The 27,939-nt window shown below is 37.0% G+C and overlaps 2 long non-coding RNA genes across 9 annotated transcripts in view; both read left to right on the top strand.

Annotated features, from left to right (window-relative positions):
- Positions 1-27,939, top strand: part of LOC309643390 — a 2,123,356-nt gene that overhangs the window by 1,217,345 nt on the left and 878,072 nt on the right. The window lies entirely within an intron of this gene.
- On the top strand, positions 1,208-9,472 carry LOC309643409. Its single transcript, XR_014253723.1, has 2 exons — positions 1,208-3,055; positions 6,816-9,472. It is a non-coding gene; the product is annotated as an uncharacterized lncRNA (long non-coding RNA).

Below are 27,939 nucleotides of genomic sequence, written 5' to 3'. Positions count from 1 at the left end.
CGATCCCATTTTCAAGCGTCCCTAGGTCCTCACGACTCAGGCTGTTCTTTCCCAGATCAGCATTTTCAGATCCAGGCTGCTTCTCTTGGCCGAGGGGATCGGTGTAGGCCAGCGGCTGGTGAATATCAGGGATTTCTAAAGGGAGTAGTGGAGGATCTTGGTTTTCTTTTGGGATGTGTTAGGCATCCAGAATCTTTGAAAGCTTGGTTTTAATATCATCCACGTTCTTACTCTCTATTTGTCCCTGGCTTGGAGCTGGAGACAGGGCCAGGAGACGACTGGCACTCTGGGCTGGAGCTGTCACTGAAATGTCCCCAAGTTCAGGTGTTGGGTTACTCTTAAGTATCTGAATATTTCTGCTACTTCAGGGCTTGGGGAGTTCTTGAGTTTGTGTCACACAAAATGTCTGGCTTGGAGGTTGCAATCCCAGGGAATTTTTCATCACCTGGGAAGTCTCCATCACTACAAAGAAATCAAGGTAAAAGTCAGTCCCTGGTAAGTGAGATGCTCCCGCTAAACTCCAACACAGCAATCATGTACCGTTCAAGGTACATGATTGCTGTGTTGGTGTTTACGGGCAGGATGGGCGAGGCATTTCTAGTAACTCTTCTTAAGGATCATGGACAATGCCCTATGCTACGAGATAAGCGGTGACTGTTGTAATTCTTACTGGTGATCATTTCATGTCACTGATTCTTGGCTTTCTTTGTATTTCATAGGATTGTTATAAGTCCAATACAAAATGAGTCTTATTTTTAAAAAACTGAAGTGTTTTACAAAGCCTAGCATTCTCATGTAGAGTCCTTCCAATTCTCCCCACTTTCCTGAGAGGCTAAGAACACTTCACACCATGAACTAAGAGAGGGAGTAGAGCCCTTTCTGATGAAATATAGAAACAAAGACAGAGTCTTAGCCTGCTTGCTCTGGACAGGATCTCGGACCACAAGGTCTTATATCCTGGTATAAATGAAGGAAGTGAGGACAGTTCAACTGGCACTCTCATAACAAGAGTTCTGAAACACCTTCCAAAGAGACTATAGCAGTAGATCAGGGAAGGGAGTGCTACAGTGTGGTAGTACAGGAGGAATGCTCGGCTACAGCAGTGAAAAATGTGGTACCTATTGGTGTGCTCTCGGGGTTCTTGTACATGTAGCATAGATGACCTTTACAGTGTCCCTCCCACCTTCCCACCTGCATTAGGTGTACTGTTTTTTTTTTTTAATTTGTTTATTTTTTGAACTTATTTATTTTATGTATTAGTTTTTTTGGCTGCACTGGGTCTTCATTGCTGTGCACGGGCTTTCCCTAGTTGCGGCTAGCGGGGGCTACTCTTGGTTGCGGTGTGCGGGTGTCTCATTGCGGTGGCTTCTCTTGTTGCGGAGTATGGGCTCTAGGCGCGTGGGCTTCAGTAGTTGTGGCTCACGGGCTCTAGAATGCAGGCTCCGTAGCTGTGGCACATGCGCTTAGTTGCTGCACGGCATGTGGGATCTTCCCTGACTAGGCCTCGAACCCGTGTCCCCTGCCTTGGCAGGCCGATTCTTAACCACGGCGCCACCAGGGAAGCCCTAGGTGTTCTTATATAGAGTCTAAAAACAGAGAGCACTGAGCGAATGTAGTGCTTATTAAAGGCTCAGGATCTACATTCTACCTGTCTGTACACCCCTTCCCAGCTGTAGATGTGACCCCATTTTTGAATGCTGACCTCATTCTTCAACTTTCTTGCTGTTTGTGGGGCTTGCCCTTTGGCATTTTCTTAAAAGCTAAACATAAACTTACCATATGACCCAGCAATTCCAATCCTACGTATATATGCAAAAGAAATGAAAACATATGTCCACAGAAAAACTTTTACAAAAATGTTCATAGCAGCATGATTCACGTTATCCGAAAAAGAAAAAAAATGAAACAATCCAAATGTCCAACAACTGGCAACGGGATAAACAAAATGTGGTAGAGCTATACAATGGAATACTAACCAGCAATAAAAAGGAGTACTGGTACACACTATAACAAGGATGAATCTTGAAAACATCATGCTAAGAAGCTAGATGCAAAGACTAGATATTATATAATTCTATTTACGTGAAATGTGCAGAAAAGGAAAAAGGCAGATTGGAGGTTGTCTGGGGCTGGGAATGTGGATTGATTGCAAACAGGTATAAGGGACTTTTCTGGGTAACAGAAGTGTTCTAAAACTGGATTGTGGTGATGATTGCACAGCTCTGTAAATTTACTAAAAATAATTGAATTGTATACTTAAAATGGATGTATTTTATGGTATGTAAATTAAACTTCTATAAAGTGTTTTAAAAATCTCTGTAAAGATATGCAAGAACAAGTCACACTGAGTAGCTCTGGAAAAGAAAGATGGGTGCCTGGGAAACGGGAGAGGGAAGACACTTTATCAAATACTCCTTTATATATTTTTAATTTTGTACCATGTATTATCAGTTTAAGAAATGAGAATAAACAAAACAAAAACTTACAAGGAAGAGTGTGGCAATAAAGGTTTAATGGCTTTGGTGAGTTCAATAGGAGTAAAACATATGTAAGGCCATAGAAATGTTCTAGCTTACAGAAAGGAAGATGATAAATCCTCTGTCACCATCTGAAGCACAACATGCTTAGTTCAAAGGGACATGCTTAAAAACAGGATGTCAACAAATAGACCCAGAAGCTGTCAACTTAGGAAAGGGGAGTAGAAAGGATGACCTGTGAGAAATGGTTCAAAGAGTGAAGACCTGAGGGGAAATACTTCAGGGAAGGAAGTGGGGACCTGAGAGGTAGAAGATTAGGTCTCTTTTGTGCCTTCAGAGAGCAGAACTGGAAGCAGAGCCAGGAAATCTAGTACAGGCAGATTTTGGATCTTTTTAAGTTTTAAAACCTTTGCCAGCTGGAGCCTTAGACAAATGAAACAAGTTGCCAATGAGCGGCAAGTGAGTGGTGGAGCTGTTGAAGCAGAGGCTGGAGCACCCTGTGGAGCAGAGGCCGCGGGAGTGTTGACGGTCCCTTCCGAGAACGAGTCTGAGAACCTCTGGCACTTCCAGAGGACATGGTATGCACCGCTGGGTGTAAAGCACACACGCTTACATCGGATTAAATGAGGAGCCTTGGTGTGTGTGTTTCTGCTTCTAGTTTCAATCTTTCTGATTAAGTTCATTCCTGCCTATAAAACGGTAAACATTTAAAAATAGAAAATAGTCTAAAAATAAATTCTTTCTCAACAAAATGTATCTAGTTAGCCCTCTAGGATGGTGAAAATCAAAAGGACAGACGACAACAAGTGTTTTCAAGGATGTGGAGAAATGGGAACCTTCACACATTGCTGCTAGGAATGCAAAATGGTAACAATACTTTGCGTAACAGTCTGGTAGTTCCTCAAATGGTTAAATATAGAGTTAACCGTATTATCCAGAGTATATCCATTCGTCGGCATATGCCCAAAAGAAATGTAAAATACGTCCACACAAAAACTTGTACATGGATGTTCACAGCAGCTTTGTTAATAGTAGCCAAGCAGTGGAAGAAATGCAAATGTCCAGTAACTGATGAATAGATAAGTGAAATATGAGCATTCATACAGTGGAATATGATTTGGTCATAAAAAGGAATGAATACATGCTACAATGTAGATGAACTCTGAAAATATTAAGTGAAAGAAGCCAGTCACAAAAGATCACATGTTGTATGATTCCATTTACATGAAATGTCCAGAATAATGAAATCTATAGAGACAGAAAGCAGATTAGTAACCACAGCCGGGGCAGGGGCTGGGGCAGCGGTGGGAGATTGGGAGAAATGAGTGACTGCTAATGTACATAGTGTGCTTATGGTACGTGTTGAAAATGTCTTAAAATTAAATTGGGGTGATGGTTGCACAACTCGGTGAATACACTAAAACACACTTAACTGTACGCTTTAAATAGGTGACTTTTATGGTATGTTAAGGATCTCAAGAAAGCTATAACAATGTGTTTATTCATGTACGCAAACTGAAATACATGTCGATTATGAAGCCTTATTTGGAGAAAAAAGCTTCTCGGGCTCTCAGTTCTTACATCTTCTGTTACTGAATCAGGGGTACAAGAACAATGGAAGGTGACCAACAGCGTCATTTCCATTTAACAGTGGACAGTCCGAACAAAAATGTGGGCGCTGGGTATTGTACGTTTGGTGCAGCGCTACACACACTATGGCTAGCGCTAAGTGCAAACCGTCAGAACCGTGCCGTCACGCTAATTTGGCCTCCACAGATTGAATCAGTAACCACAATTCACAGGTCTGCACTGTGTGTGACAATTTGTGCTGAGGACCCACCATGGGCTAGAACATAGAATTGTTGCTGAATTCATTTACAGATGCTGTCGGTAAACCACAACAATCCACTTTCCTTAGTCCGTGGGAGAGTCTCAGGCATTTCCTCTAATGATCTCATCATCCCTGAGCGCCTGGATGTGAATCAACCCACTCTGTTCTCTGCAACTGGGCTTACACATAAAGATTGAAGTGACTACAAGTCAACTCACATTATCAGCTACCATGATTTAAGCTTTCTGTTGCAGAGCGTCTTGAAAGGAGATACACACTGGCTGGCTTCTTCTGTTATAATTTCTATTATTGTGAGAGTAAACTCACCTGTTAATGCCTTATTACAACTGGGGGAAAAGTAACTGCCACCATCTCAGAGATGTTTCAGGCTTTTTGTAGTACTTTTTAGTTTAATTAAAATCTAGGTGAAATTCATTCCCGCATTCCCGTGTTCATTGATCAGACAAACCATCATAGAGACCCGGGGGGGGGGGGGGGGGAGAAAGCTTTTCAATTAAATAATGACTTCTTAGATGGAAACTGAACTTAGGAAAACATCTCTAATATAGGAAAAAGGCTGTATTTTCTTACATCACCGTATACAGCTATTCTTCATGTATGAAGATTGTTATTGCCGACCTGCTGCCAGCAAGGTGCCTGCCGAAAGATGCTTTTCTTTCAGAAAAATGGGTTTATGCTAATTTACTTATAACCACTAAAGTTTAGGACCAGAGATACACATTGATAAGACAGAGTCAAAATTAGAAATACAGTCGATGGCACCAAAAGACAGTCTTTTCTTGTGAAAAGTTTTTAGCTATGCACAGTTCAAACTGGCAACTGGCGTTTCAGTACCAAAACTTACTAGCTTGTCTGCCCCCAAAATAACATTTTGACGTAGATTTAATTCTGAAAGGCAAGATTAGAACTTCTAAAAGCAGGAACTAAGGTGATAACTGTCTATTAGTCACCATCAGAAAATCAGAACTGGTCAATTATTTCTGCAAGTGTGGTAGATGATAACTCTAATATATCCTCCCCCTCAAATCAAAAATGCATTGCGCCTGCAGAATGGTCCTCAGAAAATTTCTTTTCATACATGAATGAGTAAAGATTGCAGAGACATAACGAATCTGAATAATGCCAAAATTCAAAGTATGGCCATGAGACTGTAGAGTTAAAATGTAATGGAAGTACTTGTCATTAGAACCGAGGTCAAGAAACTAACAGGATGGTAAGGTTCCCAGATAGTGGCTGGGTTTGGGGTAGAAAAGAAAGAAAATCAAGAGCTAAAGTCCTCAATTAATATACAGGAAAAACTGGAAGGTTAGCAAATGATCATTAAAATCTTGTAGAGGGTGGTAGAGCTAGATGACTTAAGTCCCAAAGGATTTTCTATCAGGTTTGAAAAATTATGGTCTGGAAGTGACCCTCTCACTCTCTTTTCTTCTCTGCATTCTCTGAAATCTTTCCTCTTAGCTTTAGTATTTGTGAGGATTATGATCACCTTTTTTACATGGATGGCTCTAAAATCTTTATTCCACTCATGACATACTCATGAGGTCATACGTAGCTATGTTTTTAGATATTTTCACTTGGATGTTTTGATCTAACTTCAACTTTAATCAATAAAACTCCTTCATATTTCAGTCAGAATTAGTTTCCTCTTCCAATCTCTCCATTTTGATAAGGTGTTTGCATAGTATTTTAGTTGCTTTGGGTAGAAATTTCCAAAGAACCACGGCTATTAATTACCAAGTCCAAGTGACGAGAGTCCAGCTTAGTTTCTTCTCATAAATTAATTTATGAGTATCACTTTCTTACTTAAAAATCTCTACTGACAATTAGCTAAACATTTGGCAATAAAATTATATCTAGACACACAAAATAAATTCCATGTGGATTAAGTGTTTAAATGCATTGCCCTCCACCCTAAATAAGTATTAAAAAAAAAAAAAAAGGAGAATACTTTTTTATAATCTTGTGGTTGGGGACATCTTTCTTAGCATGGAAAAAAGAAAGAAGTTGAGTACACAACAATGCTATTACACTATTAATGCAATATAAATAATGCTCAAGAATTAATAAGAAAAATTCTTCAGAGAAAAATGGGCATGTAAATTATATCCTTCAGAGGATATAAGCAGCTAATTCTCAAAACAGGAAATGTAAAGAGCAATCTCTGAAACCTAATATTTAAAAAATGCAACTTAAAGCAATGAGTTTTTTCACACATTAGATTAGCAAATATTTAAAAGACTGATACTACCCATAGTTGGCAAAGGAATGAAGAAACACATCCTCTCATACTTTTGGTGGGCACATATATTTGTACAAAATTCCTGGAGGGCACATAGTTAGAGGTGGGGAGGTCTACAGATTACTGACAGTCTTTTAAATTTCTATTATTAATGATCTACTTAGGATTTAAAACTTCTTGGTCAATTCTGTTCATTTATATTTTCTTAGAAAATCACCCATCTAATTTAGGTTTTAAAATATATCAGCCTAGGGCTTCCCTGGTGGCGCAGTGGTTGAGAATCTGCCTGCCAATGCAGGGGACACGGGTTCGAGCCCTGGTCTGGGAGGATCCCACATGCCGCAGAGCAACTAGGCCCGTGAGCCACAACTACTGAGCCTGCGCGTCTGGAGCCTGTGCCTCGCAACAAGAGAGGCCGCGACAGTGAAAAGCCCGCGCACTGCGATGAAGAGTGGCCCCCGCTTGCCCCAACTAGAGAAAGCCCTCGCGTAGAAACGAAGACCCAACACAGCCAAAAAAATAAAATAAATAAATAAATAAAATCCAGCCATTCATATTTAAAAAAAAAAAAAAAAGGAAAAAAAAATATATATCAGCCTAAAGTTGCATACAGTAATCTTTTTTAAAAAAACACTTCTTTGACTGTGGTTATACCCTTCCATACTATTAGTGTTGATCCTTTTCCTCATGGTCAGAATAACCAGAGATTTGGTCTGTTTTTTTTTTTCAAAGAACCAGATCTTGGTTAAATCGATCAATTCTGGGGACTCATTTATAGAATGCTTATTTCAATTATTTCCTAGTTGAGTTTGTTGAACTAAAATATCATTGAAGGCTATACATTTTCCTCTCAATATAGATTTAGTCACATCCCGTAAGTTTTGGATATGTGCTTTTACTGTCATTAATGAAAAAAATTCTATAATCTCAATTTTTAGTTGTCCTATAGCCCAGAAGTTTAGAATGTTTTAAAATGTTTATTTAAGGAAAAAGTTATAGTTGTTAAATTCCAACCTTATTGTACTGTGGTTAGAGAATATAAGCTTAGTTAGAAATGTTCTACTTTGCGGATTTATCAACATTTTGCCTAAATGTACAGTTAATTTTTGTAAATACTCCGTGGGCATTTGGAACAACTGTGGATGCTGTGTTTTGGGAATAAAGTTTTCTATAGATACTTTAAATCAAACTTCTTAATATTGCTATTCAAATCTTCCATATCTTTTATCTGTTATATGTCAAAATCTGATAAAAACAATGAAAATATCCCATTCTTGTACTTTTGTCACGTTGTATATTGTAATTATGTCTGGATGAACATATGAATGCACTCTGGTTGAAAGCACAGCAGTAATTTTGGAAGTGTCTGAAAGACTCTTTCTTCCCTTGGAAATTACAGAGTGGAGATAGGGTAGATTCTCAAGACAAGTAACATTTAATTAAAAATGACCCAAAAACCCTACCTTTCCATGGTATGGAAACTTGTATTTCTAATCCGGAAAAACTATAAATTATTGGCAGAAAGGTGGAAGTATAGGAATTTTCATGCATTGCAGGGAGGAATATAGACTGGAAATTAATTTGGTACTAATGTAGAAAATTAAGTATACATATAGCTTATGATCCAAGATTTCCACTTGTGGGTCTGTGCAACAAAGGTAGTCTCACAAGGTCCATAAGGCAATGTGGACAAGGATGTGCACTGCTGGTGTTTTGCCTTGTTGGGAATTGACGGCGACCTGGGTGTCCATTACAGGGAAAGTGCATAGGTAAATTGGTAGATGCACTCCATGGAGTACTATGCAGTGATCAGAAACCTGAATTAGATGTATGTATAGCAATGTGATGAATCTTAAAAATACAAGCTTAGTGAAAATAACAAAAATAATGACATACCTTTTATATAAGTTGAAAATACATGACAACACAGAATACATATTTTGTAAGAACTCTTGTAAGCCAAAAGATATTTACATAACATGGCCAGTTCCGATGGGAGGACAGGAATGAGGATGGGATCTGGGAATGAAATTTTAAAAAGAGAGGCCATGAACCTAGGAGTATACTTAACTCAACTCTTGGCAGCTGAAGTTAAAAAAAATTTTTTAACTTTATCTTGGCATAGAAACTGCGTACTAATTCTATGCTTTCGCTCTGCTTCTAGAAGGATTTGTTATGACTAGATTGGAGGTTCAAATAGGTACTTTAGGCAGAAACTAGAACACAATGAAAACTTGAGAATTCTCTCTTCCAGCTCATAACTAACGTTTTATGTTTGATCAGTCTGGCTGAGGTCACTTTTTAATTAATGTCACAAAGAAATTTTTATGGTTTCATATTAGAAAAGATGTGCTGCTTGTTTAAAAAAATACATGAAAAATTAAAAAGAAAAAATGTATAATCCCATAATCTTAAAATAATCTGCTAATATTTAATTTTGATCCAGTCATATAAATACATGTAAATATTATATCTTGCTTTTTACCTCTTAGCATATAATGAAATTTATCCTTGGGTTCCAAGATACTGCTTTGGACTGTTGTTTCTCTCCATATATGTGTGATTGTGAAGAGTGATACGAAATTAGCCTGTTTTATAAAAATGTAAGAAACACTGGTAAACATTTAATTAAATATTACTAAAGCTCTCATTTTATTCTCTCATGGAGGTCTCTTTGTTTGGTAGTTAGTTTGTGTTGTTCATTTGCCCCACTGCTGAAAACGTGGGCAACTGGAAATAATGAGAGGTCAAAAATACAGAGAAATTATTCATCTTCAGCTTTTTCTCCGTAAACAAAAACTGATAAATATGGCTTCTTTTGTACTGACAGTAGTAAACTATCCCTTTTCTTTGATCCCAGTATACACCCAGACATTGAGAGAAAAAGATGGGAAAGGGAGGGGGGGAAAGAAAGAAAAAACAGGGAGAGAGAGAAAGAGCACAGAGACAAACACAAGCAAGAACATGAGAGAAGGAGAGGAGAAAAGGAGTAAGCAGAAGAACAAGAGAGATACACAGCAGAGACAGTGAGACAAGAGACAGCATGGGGTGGGGTGGAGGAGAGCACAAGTGCACAGAATGCGGGTGCACAGAGGCAGAGAGAAAGAACACAGAAGCAGACAGGGTGCAAAGACACTGTAATAAGAGAAAAGCATGAACTATAGAGCCTGGGGACAGCCTGCATAGACACAGCAGAGAGAGGCACAGAAAGAATGAGTCAAAGAAAGAGTAGGTGTAATCAAAGGAAGAAGGGAAGAACAAGCAGGCAGTTGCACTTATTCCCTTATATTCACTCTTAACCCCTCAAATGTACATGTCCTGGGTACACATGTTCAGGGAAAAAAAGCATTAGCATATCTAAGGAAACCTGGGTTAAAGATAAGATAGGCAGTTCAAAAAAGAAGAAATACGGTCGATCAACACACAAAAGAAACTAAAAACTCCGTGTGATTAAAGAAATGTGGATCAGGATAGATACCATATTTCTGGCCTATGTGGCAAGTATTAACAAGAATGCTGTTGGCAGGTATTGACCAAAATATTATTGCACATTACTGGTGAACAAATAATTGAATCAACATTTCAGAAGGACAATTTAGTAGTGTGGCTTAAACATTTTTAATGTGCCTACTTGGTAACCCAGAAATTCCATGTTTAGAAATGTTTCTCAAGGAAATTGAAAAATTCAGAAAGATGTAACAAGACTACCCATCGAAGTGCGGATTATGATAAAGAAAATTTCCAAAAAAACTTAAATATCTGTCATTTGGAACTAACTAACTATTATATTTATACAATGGAACCCATAAAGCTATTAACAATGACTACATAAATCTTTATTTACTGCATAGAAAGATGTCTATGATATACTAAGTGCAGAGCTTCAAAACAATATACATAGTATGATTTCATTTTTTTGGACTGTTGTTTCTCTCCATATATGAACATGATTGTGAAGACTGGTATGAAATCGGCCTGTTTTATAAAAGTGTAAGAAACACTGGTAAACATTTAATTAAACATTAAAAAAGCTCTCATTTTATGCTCTCATGGAGTTCTTCATTTGATATTTAGCTTCATTAGATTGCAGACCTAATAAAATAGATCCAAGATAGGCAGTAGGTATGAGAATCATAAAATATAAACCTGGAAGCTTATCTGTAATGTTAATCACGACTATTTCAGGATGGTGAGAATTATGGGTGATTTCCAAGGTCTTTATATTTTATATATTATCTAAACTCTTTATATTTAGTTATCTTTTTACTTTTACACTCAAAAGTAATAAAACATCTTTTTTGACAAAAGTATTTAGTAATAAAGAGAAGAGAGAGATGTAAAGTGGTAGAAGCATCAACCACAGGCAAGCCCTCCACTCCCCAGTCTATGATAAGGAGAGACATAAGCATGGTTCTAGCTGAGAGGAAGGAGCCTACAGAAAAGGAAGAAATCGAATATAAAAGAGAGAGAGAAAACAAAACTGAGAAAACAGATAATGGATTTTAGAAAATATGACAGCACAGAGACCTTAATGAACCTTTTCTTTCATAACTGAGAGACACAAACAAAAAACATCAAAAAGTAAAAGAAACAGGGCTTCTCTGGTGGCACAGTGGTTGAGAATCCACCTGCCAAGACAGGGGACATGGGTTCGAGCCCTGGTCAGGGAAGATCCCACATGCCGTGGAGCAACTAAGCCCGTGTGCCACAGCTACTGAGCCTGCGCTCTAGAGCCCACGAGCCATAACTACTGAGCCCATGTGCCACAACTACTGAAGCCCACATGCCTAGAGCCCGTGCTCCACAACAAGAGAAGCCACCACGATGAGAAGCCCGCGCACCACAACGAAGAGTAACCCCCCCTCACCACAACCAGAGAAAGCCCGTGCACAAAGACCCAACGCAGCCAAAATAACTAACTACATAAATAAACAAATTTATTTAAAAAGTAAAAAAATATTCAGAATGTAGGGAACAGACTCAACTCACACCACAAAATCCCAGAAATAATATCTAAAGAAACAACTGGGAATAAATATAAGGAGCCACCACAAAGCTCTTCCTACACAAAGGACCATACAGCAGAAGGGTAAAAGGTGAGTCAACAATTCAAAATATCCCACTGGTATCTCAGAAAAGGGACTGAGGTGATAAGTGGCCCAGGAGAAAGATAAATGTCCCAATTGGAGACATGTTCCCTGTGAAAAAATAGCTCCTTATGTCCTTGCCAGAATGGTTTACTGTATGCCTGCTCTGGCCAGGAAGAAGTCAGAAAAAGGGATGGGAAATAACCTTTTAAGTCTAAATATCTTAGTTTTATTACTAAGATTTGCTAGAAAAAAATAAGGCCTCAGCCATATCACTGCCCACACAACAATGCTATGAAAGCAGCTGCCAGGTGACTTTACAGTAGTGTAATAGCAAAACCCCAAGGGCATGTCCTATAGAACAAGATACTTTCCTCACCTCCACACTTGATAAGGTGGCCATCAATTTATGAGTTTCACAACAATGGCAGAGAAAAATGTCACCTACTGTAGCTGTCCAGAGTCCTAGAATCAATTACTATCTTTCTGCCTTTCCCAAACTCTGAGGGGCAAAAGAAATACAAGCCATACACAATGAGCCTTCAAGTTCATGTCCTAGGAAGGGGACTCAAGCAGTATCTTGTAAATAGGTAATAAGGTCATCAAATGTGATCAAATAAATGGTTGTGATCAAATAAATGGCTTCCACAGAATGTTTTGAGACAAAGGTCATCTGAAAACAAAAGAGAAGGATTTATGAAAATATTCTATAGCATTAAAGTGGAAGAAAGGGGGCTTCCCTGGTGGCGCAGTGGTTAAGAATCCGCCTGCCAATGCAGGGGACACGGGTTCGAGCCCTGGTCTGGGAAGGTCCCATATGCCACGGAGCAAAAAAGCCAAGGTGCCACAATTACTGAGCCTGTGCTCTAGAGCCTGTGAGCCACAACTACTGAGCTCACGTGCCACAACTACTGAAGCCTGCGTGCCTAGAGCCCGTGCGCCACAACAAGAGGAGCCACGGCAATGAGAAGCTCCCGCACCACAATGAAGAGTAGCCCTCGCTCACCACAACTAGAGAAAGCCTGGGTGCAGCAATGAAGGCCCAACGCAGCCAAAAATAAATAAATAAAATAAATAAATTTATAAAGAAACAAGTGGAAGAAAGGAAGGAAAAAAAGAAGGGAAAGAGAAAGAATTTATTTTGCCCGAAGGTTTACCCATTTTAGTCAATAAAGAATTTGTAGTCTCACTCTAGAGAAAATTGAAAAAGAACATGGACTTAATGAAATGGATCCAAGATAAGCTAGGACAATACAGGGAGACTAAAAGGTAGTTGACAAATTCACACACTTCATCCAAAAATTAATGAATGTCTGCCATGTGTTGGAAAACCAAGGACAGGTACCAAAGGAAAAGAACTGACAGAAATGAAGGGAGACATAGACAATTCAATAGTAATAGCTGGAGACTGCAATAGTACACTTTCAAAATGGGTAGAAAAACTCGACAGACCAATAAGGAAATAGAAGGCTTGAACAACACTATAATCCAACTAGACCTAAAGACATATACATAATACTCCAACCAACAGAAGCAGAATACACATTCTTCTGAGGGAACATAATAATGTTCTCCAGGAGAGACCATGTGCTAGGCCATAAAACAAGTCACAATATATTTACAAATTATACAAAGTATGTTTTCTGACCACAATGGAATGAAACTAGAAATCAATAAGGAAATTTGGGAAATTCAAAAATATAGAGAAATTAAATGACACACTCTTAACTACCAATGTTCAAAGAAGAAATCACAAGGGCAATTAGAAAATACTTTGAGATGAATGAAAATGAAAGCAAAACATACCAAAACCTTTGGGATGCAGTGAAGGCAGAGCTTACAGATATTTGTATCTGTAAATGTCCATATTAAAAGAAGAAAGATTTCGAAACTATAACCTCACCTTCAACCTTAAGAAACCAGAAAAAGAAGACCAAATAAAACCCAAAGCAGGCAAAATGAAGGAAATTATATAGATTAGAATGAAAATAAATGAATCAGAGAATCAAAAAAAGAGAAAAATCAAAGAAATCAAAAGTTGGTTCTTGGAAAAGGTCAACAAAAATGGACAAATCTTTAGCTAGAATTCACCAAAGGCAAAAAGGGGAAAACTCAAATCATTTACATTAAGAATGAACCAGGGGATGTTACTACCAATCACACAGAAATTAAAAAGGATCATAAGAGAATATTATGAACAATCACATGTCAACAAATTAGGTAACCTAGATGAAATAGACAAATTCCTAGAAAAACAACCTAGCAAAACTGACTCAAGCAAAAATAGAAAATCTGAACAAACCTATAATAAGGACAGAGGCTGAGACAGTAATCAGAAAACACCCCCCAAAGAAAAGCCCAGGCCCAAACTGGTGAATTCTAAAAAACATTTAAAGTAGAATTAACAACAACCATTCACAAACTCAAAAAACAACATCATCATCAAAACAAAATGAGAAGAAGGATTACTTCCCAATTCTTTCTATAAGGAGATTATTACCCTGATAAAAAAGGCAAAGATACAGTAAAACTACAGACCAATACCCCTTATGAATATAGAAGGAAAATCCTCAACAAAATACTAGCAAACTGAATCCAGCAACACAGAAGAGGGATTGATTATACATTAAGACCAAGAGGAATTTATCCCAAGAAGGCAAAGTTGGTTCAATATATGATTATCAATCAACGTAACACACCATCTTCATAAAGAAAACATAGGATCATTTCACTATACATAGAACAAGCATATGGCAAAACCCAAAACCCTTCCATAATAAAAACACTCAACAAAACAGGAATAGAAGTTCCTCAACCTGATAAAGGGCATTTATAAAAAAAACTCACAGCTAACATCATGCTTAATGACCAGAAAGATTTCTCCTTAAAATCAGGAACAAGACAAGGATACTCATTCTTAACACTTCTATTCAACACAGTACTGGAGGTTCTAGCAAGGGCAACTAGGGAAGAAAAAGAGATAAATGACATGATATCGGAAAGAAGAAGGAAAACTATCTCTATTTGCAAATGACACAATATTTTATATAGAAAACACTAAGGAACACACAAACACAAATTACTCAAACTTATAAGCAAGTTCAGCAAAGTTGCAGGAACCAAAATACATACAAAAACCAGTAATATTCCTGTACCACAAGGAAAATTCCCAAAATGAACTTAAGAAACCAATACTAGTTACACTGGTATCAAAAAGAATAAAATACTCAGGGATACTTTTAACAACAGAAGTGCCAAACTACAAAGAAGTGGAACCCACAAACATCGTTGAAGAAATTAAAGATGACCTAAATAAATGGAAAAACACCCCAGTTCATGGATTAGAAGATTTAATATCGTTATGACAGCAGTACTCCCTAAATTTTTCTACAGTTTCAATGCAATCCCTACCCAAGATTCAAGTTGTCTTTTTTTTTCTTTTTGGCAGAAATTGACAAGCTGATCTGAATATTCCTATGACTTAAGAATAGATAAAACAATCTTGAAAAAGAAAAAACAAAGTTGGAGGAGTCACACTAGTTAGACAGTGTGGTAGTGGCATAAAGAGTGACATATAGATCAATAAAATAGGGTTTATCGTGTAGAATAAACCCTTACATTTATAATCAATCGCTTTTTTTTCATTTTTTAAGTTTATTTTGATTTTTCTGATTTTTTTTTTCTTATGATCAATTGATTTTTGCCAAGGGTGCCCAGACAATTCAATGGAAGAAAGAATAGTCTTTGCAACAAATGGTACTAAGACACTGGATATCCACAGGCAAAAGAATAAAACTGTACTACCTCAATGCCACATACAAAAGTTAACTAAAAAATGATCATAGAACTAAAAGTAAGAACTAAAATTATAAAACTTTTAGAAGAAAACAAAGAGTCAATATTTTGTAACCTTGGGTTAGACAATAGTTTTAGATATGACATGAAAAGCACAAGTGACAAAAGAAGAAACAGACAAATTGTACTTTGTCAAAATTAAAACTTTTGTACCACAAGTAAAATCATCAAGAAAGTGAAAAGGACGGCACAGAATGAAAGAACATGTTTGCAAAACATATCCTAATAAGGGATTTGTATTCAGAATAGACAAAGAAACAGAACTCAGTAATAAAATGACAAATAAGCCAATTTTAAAATGGGCAAAGGATTGGAATAGACATTTCTCTAAAGGTAAACAAATGGCCAATAAGCATATGAAAAGATGCTCAACATCTTAGTCATTAGCGAAATGCAAATTAAAATCATTAAAAAGTGAGATACCTCTTCACACCCATTAAGATAGCTGTTCTCAAAAGACAGACAACAAGTGTTGATGAGGATGTAGACAAACTGAAATATGATCCAGGTGGGAATATAAAATGGTGCAGCCACTCTGGAAGACACTTTGGCAGTTACTCAGAAGCTTAAACAGAGTTACCATATGATCCAGCAATTCTACGCCTAGGTATGTACGTAAGAAAATTGAAGGAACATGTCCACACAAAAACCTGTACATTAATGTTTACAGCACCATTTTTCATAATGGCCAAAAAAGCAGAAACAATCCACATGTCCAACAACTCATGAATAAACATGTTGTATATGTATTTGAAATACTGTTTGTTACTGTTCATAACAAACAACAAGTACTGATTCCTGCTACAAAATGGATGGACCTTGAAAATATTAAGTAAAAGAAGCCAGACACAAAAGGCCACATATTGCATGATTTGCTTATATAAAATGTGCCCAATGGGCAAATCCATAGATACAGAAAGTAGATTAATGGTTGAAGGCTAGGAAATGACTGTGAAGGGGCACAGGGTTTCTTTTTGGTATGACAAAAAGTTCTGGAATTAGTGGTGACAGTTGTATAACCTCCTCTGAATATACTGAAAACCACGGAATTGTATACTTTACAAGAATGAATTGTAAGGTATGTAAATTTTATTTTTAAAAAATCAATAGAGATTGACCAACGCTGAGACATACCCTGGGAAAGTAAGAAAACTTAAATTTTAAAAACCCAACAACAATCCAGGATCCAATAGGGAAAAAATATTAGGGTTGCCTCTGGCACAGAAATATTAATTGTATGTGTCCAGAAAGGGGGAGCAAATCTGACTGAGTTTTGAATTAAAGATTATTATTCAAAAGTTTTGTACCCAAACAAGTTGTTATTCCTATACAAAGGTTACAGAATGATAATCTCAAATTTATAAGAACTGAAGAGATGCTCACTCCTGAACAACTGTTGAAAAATCTAGCTAATCAATAAAATTATTTAAATTAATAAACTCACAAACAGTTACACTGAAAAGACTGATGATATTGACCCCCTTTAAAAAACACATAAAATGGTGATTTTGCTTATAACATGGAAGAAAAATGCTATACTTCTTAAAAATAAAGCTAATCAATACAGTAGTAATACTACCATAATGAACTGAGACAACATTCACAAAATTAACGAATATTGTTATGTTGGGGGAAGTGTGTGTAGGTGGAGAGTGGGGAGAAGTAGGGCAAGTGCAACCAGTTTCTTAATTTTTCATATAATGGAGTCAATAGATACTATTTCATATCTGAGTGGTACATTGAGACAGTGGCTTAAGCATATTTGTTAATTACATGGCTGCTAAGTTAGCAAAAAAACAACTCAAAGAAAATCATATAGCAATAAAAAAATGGAAAACAATAAGAAATCATTAAAAATGATAAGAAACCCTGAAGAACCAAAACAATTTTGAAAGAGAACAACAAAGTTGGAGGATTCACACTTCCTGATTTCAAAACAGTAATACAGGGCTTCCCTGGTGGCGCAGTGGTTGAGAATCTGCCTGCCAATGCAGGGGACACGGGTTCGAGCCCTGGTCTGGGAAGATCCCACATGCCGCGGAGCAACTACGCCCGTGAGCCACAATTACTGAGCCTGCGCGTCTGGAGCCTGTGCTCCGCAACAAGAGAGGCCGCTACAGTGAGAGGCCCGCGCACCATGATGAAGAGTGGCCCCCACTTGCCACAACTAGAGAAAGCCCTCGCACAGAAATGAAGACCCAACACAGCCATAAATGAATGAATAAATAAATAAATGAATAAATAAAAATTTTTAAAAAAGTATTTGTTTAAAAAAAAAAAACAGTAATACAATAACAGTGTGATACTGGCATAAAGATAAATAGATCAATGGACTAGAATAGAGAGCCCAGAAATAAACCTTTGTGCCACATGGTCAAATGATCTCTGACCCTTGACAAGGGGCCAAGACCATTCAACAGGAAAAGAGCAGTCTCCTTAACAAATGGTGCTGGGAAAACTGGATATGCACATGCTCTTAGAAAGAATGAAATGGTGGGGGGTGGGGTGGGGAGAATGAAGTTGGAGCCTTATCTTACATCGTATACAAAAATTACCTCAAAATGGATTAAAGACCTAAAACCATAACATTCTTGGAAGAACACACTGGGGAAAAGCTTCATGGCATTGGACTTGGTAATGACTTCTTAGATATGACACCAAAAGCACAGGCAGCAAAAGCAAAACTCGACAATTGGGACTACATCAATATTAAAAATTTCTGGGCATCAAAGGACACAATCAACAAAGGTGAGAAGGCAACCCACTGATTGGGAGAAAAATTTATAAATCATATATCTGATAAGAGGTTCATACTCAGAATATGTAAAGAACTTCTACAACTCAATGACCAAAAAATAACGCGATTCAAGAATGGGCAAAGTACTTGAATAGACATTTCTCCAAAGATGATATACAAATGGCCAAGAAGTATATAAAAAGATGCTCAATATAATCATGAAAGAAATGCAAATCAAAAACATATCACTTCATGCACATTAGAATGCCACTATAAAAAAAAACAGAAAATAACAAGTGTTGACAAAGATGTGGAAAAAGTGGAACCATTGTGTGCTGTTGGTGGGACTGTAAAATGGGCAGCTGCTGTGGAAAACAGTAGGGTGGTTCCTCAAATAATTACAAATAGAACTACCATATAATCCAGCCATTCCACTTCTGGATATGTAACCCCCAAAATTGAAAGCAGGATCTTGAATGGATATTTGTACACTCATGTTCATAGCAGCATTATCCACAATGGTCTAAAGGTGGAAGCAACACAAGTATCTATTAACGGATGGATGAATGAATGAACAAACAAAATGTGGTATGTACATACAACGCAGTATCATTCAGTCGTAAAAAAAAAGACAATCCTGTCAGATGGTACAACACTGATGATCCTTGAGGACATTATGCTAAGTGAAGTAAACTTGTTACTTAAAGACAAATACTGTATTCCAATTACGTGAGGTACCTAGAGTAGTCAAATTCTTAGAATGGTGGTTGCCAGGGGCTTGAGCATAAGGTGGAATGGGGAGTTGCTATTTGAGTCAGTGTAGAAATTCAGTTTTGCAAGATGAAAAGAGTTCTAGAGATGGGTGACGGTGATGTCTGCACAACAATATGAATGTATTTAATACCATTAAACTACACCATGCACAAAAACAAATTCAAAATGGATTAAAGACTTAAATGTAAGAACTGAAACCACAACCAAAAAAAGAGACAAAGCTTCTTGAAGAAAACATAGGCACTGAGCTCTTTGACACTGATCTTAATAATTTTTTTTTGCATATGTGTCCTCAGGCAAGGGAAACAAAACCAAAAATACACAAATGGGACTACATCAAACTAAAGAGCTATTCCACAGTGAAGGGAACTATCATCTACTGAATGGGAGAAGATATCTGCAAGCAATCTATCTGATAAGGGGTTAATACCCAGAATATACAAAGAACTCATACAACTCAACATCAAAAACCCAAACAACCTGATCTTTAAAAATGGGCAAAGGATCTGAATAGACATTTTTGCAAAGAAGACATACAGATGGCCAAGAAGCACATGAAAAGATGCTCAACATTATTAATCATCAGGGAAATAAAAATCAAAACCACAATGAGATATCACCTCCCACTTGTCAGAATGGCTATTAGCAAAATACAACAAGTACTGGCAAGGATGAAGAGAAAAGGGAAGACTCGTGCACTGTTGGTGGGAATGTAAATTGGTGCAGCCACTATGGAAAACAGTTTGGAGGCTCCTCACAAAATTAAAAACAGAACTATCACATGATCCAACAATTAACATATGGGTATTTTTCTGAAGAAAACAAAAACACTCATTCGAAAAGGTATATACACCCCTATGGTCACTGCAGCATAATTTACAATAGCCAAGATATGGAAGCAACCTAAATGCCCATGGATAAAGAAAATGTGGTGTATATATTTATGAAATGGAATATTGCTCAGCCATAAAAAGAATGAAATCTTGCCATTTGCAACAACATGGATGGACCTAGAGGGTATTATGCTAAGTGAAATCTAAAAACCAAAACAAACAAACATAACAAAACAGAAACAGAGTTATAGATAGAAAACAAACAGGTGGTTGTCAGAGGGGAGGTGGTGAAGGGAGGAAAGAAATAAGTGAGGGAGATTAAGAAGTCCAAACTTCCATTTGTAAAATAAATGAGTCACGGGTATTAAGTGTACAGTGTGGGGAATACGGTCAATAACTATGTAATATCTTTGCATAGTGACATATCGTAACTAGACTTACCGTGGTGTTTGAAACGTACAGAAATATCAAATCACTATTTTGTGCACAGGAACTAACATAATGTTGTAGATTAATTATACTTCAGAAACAAGATAGCAAACTCGTAGAAAGAGATCAGATTTGTGGTTAACAGAGGCAATGGGTGGGGGGAGGGAGTGGGAATTGGTTGAGGGCAGTCAAACTTCCAGTTATAAGGTAAACAACTCTTAGGGATGTAACGTACAACACGATAAATAAAACTAACACTGCTGTATATTATAGATGAAAGTGGTTAAGAGAGTAAATCCTAAGAGTGCTCATCACAAGGAAAATATTTTTTTCTATGTCTTTAATTTTGTATCTGTATGAGATGATAGATGTTCACTAAACTTACTGTGATAATCATTTCATGATGTATGTAAGTCAAATCATTATGCTGTACTCAAACAAACAGTGCTGTATGTCAATTAAATCAATAAAACTGGAAGAAAAATAAATAAACTAGAATTACAAAGAAAAAATGGTTAAGATGATAAATTTTGTTATGCATATATTATCACAATTAAAAATAAGAAAGAAAAAGAAAGAAAACACGAGAATCAAATACTTAGGAATGAATTTAGACAAGAAGGTATAACACTTGTACATTGGCAACTACAAGACCTTACTGGAAGAAATTAAAGACCTAAATAAATTGAAAAACATCCTGTGTTCATCGGCTGGAAGACAATGTTGTTAAGATGGCAATAAACCCCAAAGCAAGCTACATATTAAATGCAATTAACATAAAATTCCCAACAACCTTTTCAGCAGAAATGAAAAAAAGCTGATCCTAAAATTCATATGGAGACACAAGGGCCCTGATTGGCCAAAACAGTCTTTAAAAAGAACAAAGTTGGAAGACTCATACTTCTCAATTTTAAAACTTACAACAAAGCTCCAGTAACCAGATCAGTGCAGTAATGGCATACAGATCAGCATATAGATCAATGGAACAGAACTGAGAGCCTAGAAATAAACCCTCACATCTATGGTCAACTGATTTTTGACAAGGGTGCCAAGACCATTCAATGGAGAAAGAACAGTCTCAACAGCTGATTTTGGGACAATTCCATGTGGAAAGAGTGTTTGACCCCTACCTCATACCATATAAATAAATTAACTCAATATACATCCAAGATGCAAATGAAAGAACTAAAAGTATAAAATTCTTGAAAGAAAATATACGGACAAATCTTCATGACTTTGGATTTGGCAAATGGTTTCTTAAATATGACACCAAAAGCACAAGCAACAAAAGAAAAAATAGGTACACTGGGGCTTCATTGAAAGTAAACTGCTGTGCTTCAAAAAACAGTAGTGAGTGAAAACACAACCCAGAGAGTGGAAGCAAATATTTGCAAATTACACATCTGATAAGATTCCACAATCCAGAATATATAAAGAACTCTTACAACTCAAAAACAAAAAGGCCAAACAACTTAATTAAAAAGTGGGCAGGGACTTCCCTGGTGGCGCAGTGGTTAAGAATCCACCTGACAACGCAGGGTTCAAGCCCTGGTCCAGGAAGATCCCACATGCCACGGAGCAACTAAGCCCAGGCGCCACACTACTGAGCCTGCGCTCTAGAGCCCACGAGCCACCACTACTGAGCCAGCAAGCCACAACTACTGAAGCCCACGCACCTAGGGCTCGTGCTTTGCAACAAGAGACGCCACCGCAATGAGAAGCCCACACGCCACAACGAAGAGTAGCCCCCGCTCGCCACAACTAGAGAAAGCCTATGCACAGCAACGAAGACCAAATGCAGCCAAAAATTAATTAATTAATTAAATTTTTAAAATGGCCAACAAGCACATAAAAAGATACTTAACATCATTAGTCATTATGCAAAGGGAAAGGCAAAACAAACCACAATCAAAATGACAATGAGTGTGAGATACCACTTTGTACCTACTGGGATGGCAAAAAAAAAAAAAAAAAAAAAAAAGTAAGCAAAGAGTGTTGGTGAATGTGGAGAAATTGGAACCCTTAGAAATTGTTGCTGGGAATGTAAAATGGTGTGGCCACTGTGAAAAACAGTTTGATGGTTCCTAAATAAGCTTCAAATAAAACTACCAAATGACCCAGCATTTTCAACTCTTACGTGTATACCCAAAAGAACTGTATGTAGCTGTTCAAATAAAAACTTGTACACAGATGTTCATATCAGGTCTATTCACAATAGCCAAAAGGTAGAAACAACCTAAATGTTCATGAATGGATGAACACATAAATAAAATGTGTCTAAACATATAATGAAATATTATTCAGCCATAAAAAGCAATGAAGTACTGACAGATGCTGGGACATGGATAAATCTCAGAAAGATTATTCTAGAGTCAAAGAAGACTGACACGAAGGCCACATATGATATGATTCCAATTAAATGAAATAACCAGAATAGGCAAGGTCACAGAGACAAAAAGTAGATTAGTGATTGACAGGGGCTGGTAGGAAGGGGGAATAGAGAGTAACTGCTTAATGGGTATGAGGTTTCCACTAGGGTGATGAAAAAGCTCTGGAACTAGATAGTGGTGATAGTTGTAAGACACTGTGAATATACTCAGCGCCACTGAACTGCATACTTTAAAATGATAAAACTGTAAACTGTGTTATGTTTATGTATTTTAGTACACACACCAAAAAACCCTCTATCTGCATCCTTTCCCCCTACCTCCTCTATGGAACAAAAAGCCTCAATCTGTGTCTGTCCCAATTTTTGGCTTACTTTAAAAAAGAGTCTTATTGTACTATTTATATGTGTAATTACTGTCATTTAATACCTACCAAAAGCTCAATTGAGAAATAATATTTATGGTTAAATGTCTGAATGTTTTGTGCCTTCTTTCAGCTAAGCTAGTGGTCTCCAAATTGTTTTGATCATGGGGTCCCACTGATAAAATATTTTTGAGTACAAACTACTAAAGTAGATATTTATTTATAAATTATATATTATTGCTGTACTCATACACTGTAAAACATATACAAAAATATAAATTTTAAAAGGTTCATACTCCAATGAACCATTTTGCAAGTATCCCTATTTGGAGAGCACCTCTCCAAATCAATTTTATCTTGGGTTAAAGTAATGGTCTGCATTTACTGACCCCTTGAAATCTGCCTTTACGGAATTCCCTAAACTAAGGCCCTATTAGCCTTACATGATTGTTGTTACTGAGAATGTACTGTAAGGACGCCGTTGAGGATTTTGGTACACCACAACGCCTTCTTTATGAGGACAGACGAGAGAAATTTAAGAAGTCTCAGTACCAGAAATATCTGTAATGCTTTTGAAAATTTCGCTTGCTTTTATATTAGAGTTATGTAAGTGATCACAAAATTCTAGCAACACTAATTGCTAGAAAACATAAAGCAAAATTTGTGGCTCATTTTTAGCAACCACATCCACAAGGTATCAACTTGCCTTCCCGTCACTCTTAATTCTTCATGTATTTATTTTTCAAATCATGTTGTAGCTCACCCCTCCCTGGCTTCAGTCTAATTTTCCATCATTCCAATTCTTCATTTACTTAAAAAACAATCATATCATATTACTTATATATGTATGTGTCTGCGTGTGTGTGTGTGCGCGCTTAAAAGCATCTCAGAATTTCTTAAAAGACAGGGAGGAATGAATAAACAAAAACCAACAGGCAAGAAAACCAGGCAATATTGTTCAGAATGGAGGTCATTCTAAACTTGAAGCTCCCCTGTACCAAAGGTATAGACTTTGCAGATTTTGAAGCATTTAGCAGCAAAGCCTTTCATCCAAAGGGTAATTCGTAAGTGAGTGTTGATGAAAAGAATGACGACTCAAACAGCACTGTACTACACTTTCTCACTCTTTTCCAGCTGGTAAGAAATGTTATAGTGAGGAAAGGGCAATTGGCTATTTTTCACCTGTGTGCAAAGCTTAACTAAATAGTCCATGAAAAATGCAGTCACATTGCCAGATGGAATCTGTAGCCATGTAGCTGGATGTGTTTGCTTCTGGTGTGCTCTGAAGTAATTTGGGGGTAACCTGTATTCAATGGTTTCTTGTTTTTCTCGCTCCGCTTCTCAAGGTATCTCCTCTGATGGTCGGTGATGCTGCTGTCTAGTTTAATTCGCCTGGGTGACAAACAAACCCTTTCATGGCCAAAAGCATGGATCAGTCAGTCGGGCAGTATCAATGGTGGAAATAGAGCTGCCCCTCTCATGCAGAGTCACTTCCTTATCTGTTTGGGTCAATATATCTGATTCCACAGAAGTGGTGATGGAAAGGATGTTGGCGGCAGTATCTGTGAGCAGCTCACTCTCCTCTGAGTGTCTAGAATCTGAAGAAGTGTTATTTATATAATGAAAACCTGGCTGTTTTCTCAGAATATATTTATCAAATTTAATCTGTTCAATTGTAATCTGATTGGCCCTCCCAGCTTGATGAGTAGAAAGAACCTTGTTTTTTTTTAAGATCGCCTGTGTTTTTACGGCATTTCTCCAGGCTTTTATACCGTTTCTTTTTCTGAAGCTTGTTGTTCTGCTGTTGCTGTCTACCACTCCATTCCTTAACATCTTGTTCCCCCTTGCTATCATGCTGTGTCCTTTCTGAGGGCTGGAGAGAATGTGTGATGGGACGCTGAAGAAGTTTAGCCAAACGATCAAGTCGCTCCACCAAGGAAAGTTCCTTCTTGGCACTGAACTCAGGAGGTTTCTGTTGCCTCTGTCGCTCCTGATACGTGTTCCAGAGTTCATTTAAACTCACAGTGTGCTGAGTTGTTAACTCTGGGGTGGCCTTATGATCCCTTTTTAGGTCATTAACTTGTTTGTCATATTTTGGAAAATCTCTAGCCTGACTTTTAGTAGTATGCTGTACTTCTTTGTTTTCCAAGCTTACATTGATACTGAGGCTCTCTATTCTGGTATAATCTGACTTTGTCTTTGCCACATGTTGATAAGAGGAAGGAAGACAAGTGTGTTCTCTTTGTTTGTCTGGATGATGCTGAAAGGAATCTTTCCAAGAATGCCTCATGAACACTCTTCTTCTTAAGGATTCATGGCAAAAATCTTGATCACTTGGTAGGTGCACTGGATGATGAAAGTAAAACTTAGCTGACCTGAAGACAGAATGGGTGGTATTTTCAAATTCTGAATGACATCTGGACTCTGAAAAGGCGAAAAAAAAAAAAAAAGATTTTGAAGGACTTTCAAAATATTTGCATTCCCTTTAGAAATAGTATTCACATTTAATTCTTTAGATACAAAACAAAGACTGAAGGAAAGAATGGTCTATATAAAGATTCAGAAAATTCACTGCCTGGACAAAGGATTCATGCCTTGTGCCTAGTGGCCAGATTGGCATGGTAATAGTTTAAGAGACTCAGGATCAAAAGACCCAGATTCTGGGCTGGATTCTGCCACAGACTGGCTGTATGACCTTGAGGAGGGCATTTAGGTTCTTGGGATTGTAACAGCAGCTGCTATGTATTACTGCTTGCTATGTGTGGGCTATTATGATATATGCTCTATATCTGTTTCTTTCCCCTCTTATCAAACTGAGAGAGAGGTATTATTAATCTCATTTTCAGCTAAGAAACCTGAGACTTTATTTTTATCATCAGTAATTAAATGGATGGAATTTTTAAAACTCCAACTCTTTATATGTTTTAGAGCCTTGAAAAATTCTTTTTTTCTGAACCATCTTCACACCCCCTCCATTTTTTTTATTGTGGTAAAATACACCTAATATAATTTACCATCTTCCATCTTCACATTTTGACAGTCATTCTATATCAAAATAGGCATTTTAAGATGTAGAACATCTTAACAACTATAAACCATAATTGTAAACGTTAATTCAGTTTCCATACACATTTTTAGAGTTCTAAGTCATGGAAGAAACAGACATACATATGAAACACAGTATCACTTGTAACTATGGGATCCATTTTACCTTCTCTATAGATTATTGGTAATCAGAATTTTCACTAAATACTCTGGGAATCCCTAAGACAATTTCCCCAAAATATAGTGGGATACATGGAGTCTGCTTTTATATCTAAAGGATAAAAAGACTCTCAAACCTCCCAATGAACAAAAGTCCAGGACCAGGTGGCTTCACTGCTGAATTCTACCGGACATGTAAGGAAGAATTAATATGAAAGATTCTCAAACTCTTCCAATAAACAGAACAGGAGAGAACACTTCCAAACTTATTTTATAAGGCCCACATTACCCTGTTATCCAGACGTTACCTAGATACCCAGTGTAGATACACTACAAGAAAATTACAAGCCAATATCCCTGATGAACATAGATGCAAAAAGAAACCAAACAAAACATTAGCACACCAAATTCAATAATATATTAAAAGGATTATACACTATGATCAAGTGGGATTTATTCCAGGGATGCAAGGATGGTTCAACATCTTACAAATCAATCAATGTGGTACATGACACTAACCAAATAAAGGACAAAAATCATATAGTCAATAGATGTAGAAAAAGCATTTGAGAAAACTCAAAATCCATTCATGACAAAAACTCTCAACAAAGTAGGTCTACAGGAAACATAGCTCAATGACCATCTCTGACAACACCATAGCTAACATACTCAATGGTGAAAAATGGAAAGCATTTCCTCTAAGATCAGGAACAAGACAAGGATATCCACCGGCATCACGTTTATTGAACACAGTATTGGAAGTTCTAGCCAGAGCAATTAGGCAAGAAAAAGAAACAAAAGGCACCCAAATCAGAAGAGAAGCAAAATTGTCACTATGTGAAAATGACATGGTTTTAGATATAGAAAACCCTAAAGACGCCACCAAAGAAACTGTTACAACTAAAACATTCAGTAAAGTTGCAGTATACAAAATTATTTAACAGACAAAAATCTGTTGCATTTCTATACATTAATAATAAACTGCCAGAATAAGAAATTAAAACAATCCTGTTCATAATTGCATCAAAAGAATAAAATACCTAGGAATAAATTTAACCAAGAAGGTAAAAGACCTGTATACTGAAAACATTGATGAAAAAAGCTGAAAAAGACATGAACAAATGGGAAAATATTCTGTGCTCACAGATTGGAAGAATTAATATTGTTAAAATGTCCATACTACTCAAAACAATCTACAGATTCAATGCAATCCCTATCAAAATTCCAATGGCATTTTTCACAACAATTGAACAATCCTAAAATTTGTATGTAACCACAAAAGACTCCAAATAGCCAAAGCAATCTTAAAAACGTAGAAGAAAACTGTAGGCATCACACTTCCTGATTTCAAACTATATTACAAAGCTACAGTAATCAAAATGGTATAGTACTGACATAAAAACAGACATGTAGATCAATGGAAAAGAATAGAGAGACCAGAAATAAACTCACACATGTAAGGTCAATTACCTTATGACAAAGCAGCCAAGAATATACAATGGGGAAAGGATCGTCTCTTCAATAAGTGGTACTGGGAAAACTCGATAGCCACATGCAAAAGAATGAAACTGAAACGTTATCTTACACCATACACAAAAATCAATTCTAAATGGATTGAAGATTTAAATGTAAGGTCTGAAACCATAAAATTCCTAGAAGAAAACATAGGCAGTAAGAGCTTTGACACTGGTGTTAACAATA

Source organism: Balaenoptera physalus (assembly GCF_965194825.1).
Source record: "Balaenoptera physalus genome assembly, chromosome: 15".
In the NCBI taxonomy this organism is placed as follows: Eukaryota; Metazoa; Chordata; class Mammalia; order Artiodactyla; family Balaenopteridae; genus Balaenoptera; species Balaenoptera physalus.
This window is presented reverse-complemented; position numbering and strand designations above follow the sequence as displayed.